Source organism: Primulina eburnea, chromosome 7 (assembly GCF_022965805.1).
Source record: "Primulina eburnea isolate SZY01 chromosome 7, ASM2296580v1, whole genome shotgun sequence".
NCBI lineage: Eukaryota > Viridiplantae > Streptophyta > Magnoliopsida > Lamiales > Gesneriaceae > Primulina > Primulina eburnea.
In genome coordinates, this window is record NC_133107.1 from 35,580,759 (window position 1) to 35,586,097 (window position 5,339).

The following is a 5,339-nucleotide window of genomic DNA, read 5'->3' on the forward strand; positions in this document are numbered from 1 at the left end:
CTGATATGCATACAAAGATGGATTATAAAATTTAAAGGACCAGCTTGATTTGTCATTATATGGCGGACGAGTAGAAGAACAGTCCACCACCAACAACCTCTGATGGATGTACTGTGTAAAGCCCAATTTCGTACACGTAAAACCCTTGCATTTTTTTTTAATTATTAAAGCATTTAATTAATTTTAAAGGAGTTTTTAGCCATGCATGATTTATTTAAATGCATTATCTTTAAATTAATTATGTTGCTTGATGCACGTTAAGATGTCTTTCGAGTTTCGTGTTTCAGGCGTTTATTCGAAGCGGGATTGAGGAAAAGACCCGGTGACGATTTTGGCAATTCAAAACGTGGTACTTTATTTTAAGTTGAGTTTGGGGGTATTTTAATAAAATTTTAAGTTTTAATATTCTAAGCCTAAGGTATTTATTTAGAAATTTTAAGAGTTTAAAACTTTTAAAATTTAGTATTTTGTTTGTATTGTTTTAATTGAGAAGTTTATTTTAAATTAGTATTTGTATGAGATGTTAGTAGTTTGAATCCTAAATTAATTATTTTTGCGAGTTTATGATTTTAGAACTTTTAAAGTCTAGTATGGTGTGTGTTATATTTTAACTAAAGAGTTTTATTTAAAAAGGTAGAGGAGAGTTAGTGTTTATTTAGTAGATAATTATTTTAATTAAGCAAAAAGTTAGTCTTTTAATTTAATTAAAACACACGCTACACACACACAAACACACTTTTATACACAGTAATACACGCCTAAACACACACACACATGTTTCATTCTAGTTTTATTATTTGGAGAGAAAGAAAGCTAGGGTTCTTCACTAGCATAGCAGCCGCCCCCTTCCCTGTATTTCCCAGCAAGATTTCGTTCAGTTTATCGCAAGAAATCGGTGCCTCGCTCGTCCCGGATCATCCTTCGCTCCTTTCTCGCTTCGGTGACGCCGTTCGGTAACGTTTAAGATTCAAAAGGCACGTATACTCTGTTCTTGATGCATCGATCATGTCATAATATGTGTTGCGTTGTTTTTATGCGTAAAACCATGTATGAAGTGTAGTAGTTTGAGTGGTTATTCGTTTGGATCGACTTTGAAGAAAGATTTTTAGATCCAAAACTCGTTTTTGCTGTTCTTCTTAAAACTGCGAATTTTCCGTCGAGCTTTTGAGAAAACTTTCAATTACAAAATTGTAGAACTTTTCGATACCTTCGATTTGTTATATGATTCGAAATTTTTGGACGAAAATTGAGTGAGTTATGGCGTTTTTCGTGGGACTGCTCAAACTGCGACTTTTATGAAAATACGTGTTCTCGAGTTTATTTGTTGCAGGCTTCGTTGGAGATCGACGGGCGATCGTTGTTGCACCTAGGTATGATTATTATGACGTTGGGTTGTTATTTGACATGTCGTTTCGTGTCGATAGGTACTCGTACACTCTAGAAGTCGTAGGTAACGTTTTAATGTCAAATGCCACGTTTTGAATGGTATGTGTCGTAGGGCGAGCGTCGTCGCTTTGGGAACTGATACGATAATGTTTTGATGTCATAGCGTGCTAGGATGGGTCTCGGGGTGTCGTTGCATAGTCCGTGCAACCGAGTCTAGAAAGTTGAGCAAAACATGTACAAAATTTTACGTAACTTCGAGGTCCCGCAGGTACACGGACCTGGGGTCGGACCCTGACACGGGGTCCGTGCCTTTGTTCTTCCGGAGTGTTTTCTTTCCAGAGTCTGCACGGACCCTTACACGGACCCTGGCACGGGGTCCGTGTCCACCCTTTTTCCTGGAGTCTTTCACCCGAGTCTACACGGACCCCTACACGGAGGTAGGCACGGGGTCCGTTTCCCTCCTTCCTTCTGAGTATCACTTCACCGCACCTAGACGGAACCGGGGTAGGGATCCGTGTACTCACTGTTTGGGAAGGATTTGTAAGTTATTTTCGGGGTTTGATGTCATGGTTTAGTGCAAGGATTATCCAGGGTCGTGCTATGGGAAATTTTAGAATGCACTAAGTAATGATTGAACTTGAGAGTAAGTATGATTTCTACATTTAAGTTATGCAAATTCAGGTTAATGTGCAGCAACGGCCCCGATCGAAGTCCCAACGAATCCCTCAACGCCAAGTAAGTATGTTGACGTGCAAAGAAAATATTTGAAGTTTTTGAGGTATGCTAAATGTCTTGTGACCAAAAGTGAATGGGTTTGGAAGTCGGTGAACGTGGCCGAGGACCTCTCCCCCCCGTTAAATTATGAACGGGTTTGAAGTTAAGATTGGAAAGCGTTAAAATATGAACGGGGACCAATCCGCCCGTTAAATTATGAACGGGTTAGATCGTGGTTGTGAAGCGTTAAATTATGAACGTGGATCAACTGGCCTGTTAAATTATGAACAGGGATCTCATGTATGTGGCAGTGGATACGTCCCTGTCAGCCCAGTACTGTGGTGTGTCTGATCAGGCGTTTATTATGTATGGGTCACTTGCTTTGAAACATGCCTCTACGCAAAATGATGAAGTTATGTATGTTCAAGTATGCAGTATGTTTATGAAAGTTTAAGTTGATGGCACGTCTAAGTATGTATGTACATATGTTCAAGTTTTAATACGCAAGTCAAGTTTTAAGTATGTAGGTCATATTTTAAAGTTGCATGTGATTTTATTATGTACTACTCGTTACTACCAGTTTATACGTGTTGAGTCTTTAGACTCACTAGACTTGATCGATGCAGGTGAGTATGTTGATGAGGAGACAGGAGGTGGTGACCAAGGGCAGGCTTGGACTGAGTGGGAGGCTAGACCCGAGGACCGCCTACGTTATTTTAAGATTTTAAGTATAAAAGCATTTATACTCTTATTTTATGAGTGGATTGTGATACATTTTGAGACAGCTTTTTCTTTTAGCAAATCTTAATTGTGATGGTTGATTTCAAAGATACTTTATGAATAATGAGTGACGACCGTATGGGTGTTTCTATTAAAGAAAATTTTTAATTTTTCCGCAAATTTTGAGTATGAAAATACGGGTCGTTACAGTTGGTATCAGAGCGGTGTTCTTGTAAAGGGTTACGCCTACTGCCAGTCGCAAGAAGCTCTCGAAGTCACACCTCAAGTCTGTAAATTTTAAGGCTTCAAAACTATATGCTATGTACTATGCATTAAGTCATGATTTCAACATGTCTATGTTTTAAGTTCAATTTACATGCATCTTATGATATCGATATTATTCATGCATGTTGGGTTTACGTGTTGGGTAATTGGTGGAACAGTATGCCTCCTAGACGTATGGTTAATCAGGAAGCTCGGACTGAGAACATGGAGCATCGAGATGATGAAAGGGCCAATCCTCCGCCGCCACCACCTCCAGGCATGCAGGCACAGATGCTTGCAGGCATGACACAGTTCTTCGCGCAGTTTGCGGGGAACCAGGCGGCAGCAGTAGGTGCAGGGGCGAGGCCCCAACCAGAGGCAGTTTATGAGAGGTTCCGGAGGTTGAGTCCGAAGGAGTTTTCGGGTACTACTGACCCGATGGTGGCTGAGGGATGGATCAAGTCCATCGAAGTGATTTTTGACTTTATGGAACTGGCAGATGCTGACAGGGTCCGTTGTGCCACTTTCTTATTGACTGGAGACGCTAGACTGTGGTGGGAGAGTGCGTCAGTGGCGGTGAACTTACAGGTGCTACCTTGGAATGGTTTCAAGGAGGTCTTCTACTCCAAGTACTTCACTGAGGAAGTACGAACCAGACTCACCAACGAGTTTATGACGCTGCGACAAGGAGACAGTAGCGTGGCAGAGTTTGTGAGAAAGTTTGAGAGGGGGTGTCACTTCGTGCCCCTCATTGCGAATGACGTACAGGAAAAATTGAGGCATTTCCTGAATGGGTTGCGGCCGATCTTGCGCCGTGACGTCCGAGTAGCTGGCCCTACTAGCTACGCAATCGCCGTGTCCCGAGCTTTGGCGGCAGAACAGGATCAGCGAGATATTGAGGCGGACAAGCAGGGCAAGAGGCCCTATCAGGCACCGCCGCAGCACCAACAACAGCAGAATCAGAGGCCCCAGTTTAAGAGTCCGTTTCAGGGGCCGCCAGCGAAGAAGCCGTATCATGGACCACCTAAGGGCAAAGGTCCAGTTCAGCAGCAAGGGGCGCCTCAGAAGCCCGTTGCCTTCCCCGTGTGTCCGAAATGCAACCGTCAGCACCCGGGGCAGTGCTTATATGGATCGGGCAAGTGCTTCAAGTGTGGAGCTAGCGACCACATGCTGAAAGAGTGCTCGCAATGGAAGCATCCAACCCAGGGCAGGGTATTCGCCATGCACGCACAGGAGGCGGATCCAGGCACCACCTTACTGACTGGTAAACTTTCCTACCTAAGCTCAGTATTATTTTTGCTTTGCATGTGGAATTTTCATTTGGGGCTATTAGTGTGCTAGTGATAGTTTGTATGACTTGGGATATTGAGTTCTGTTGTGCTTTAAGTTACTGTTTGCATGTTGGGGATATAAGTTTGTATTGTGCTAACGCATCTCAGGAAACATTTTTATTAAGAGACTATCCACAACTGCACTGATAGACTCAGGAGCCACTCACTCTTTCATATCGAAGTCGTTCGCTAATCATTTGGACCTCAAGTCTATTGGCCTAGACGTGAATTTTTCAGTGACAGTCCCATCAGGGGAAGAACTGTTAGCTACTAGCGTGGTCAGGGACATCGATCTAGAATTGCACGGCCACCTAGTATATGCCGACTTGATCGTCTTGCCGATGCCAGAGTTCGACATCATATTGGGAATGGACTGGCTGACCAAGAACAGGGTTCTAATCGACTTTCAGAAGAGATCAGTACTAGTCAGACCTTTGGGTATGGAGCAGTTTCTTTTTGAGCTAGACAGATGGAGAAGTTTCCCTCGCATGATTTCGTGCATGCAGGCGAGGAGACCGATTTCCAAGGGGTGCCAGGCCTTCTTAGCTAGTATTATTTCAGCACCTGATGCGCCTACTCCATCTTTAGCTGAAGTGCCAGTAGTCAATGAATTCCCAGACGCCTTCCCAGATGATGTTTCAGGTCTTCCACCAGAGAGAGAGGTGGAGTTTGCCATTGATCTCATGCCAGGCACAGTGCCAATCTCTAAGGCACCGTATCGATTATCTCCAGCAGAAATGTTAGAACTCAAGCAACAGATTCAAGAGCTCTTAGGCAAGGAGTTTATCCGCCCGAGTTTCTCTCCGTGGGGCGCACCAGTACTTTTTGTGAAAAAGAAAGATGGAAGCATGAGACTGTGCATCCATTACCGTGAGCTGAACAAGGTAACGATCAAGAATAAGTACCCGTTGCCGAGAATCGAAG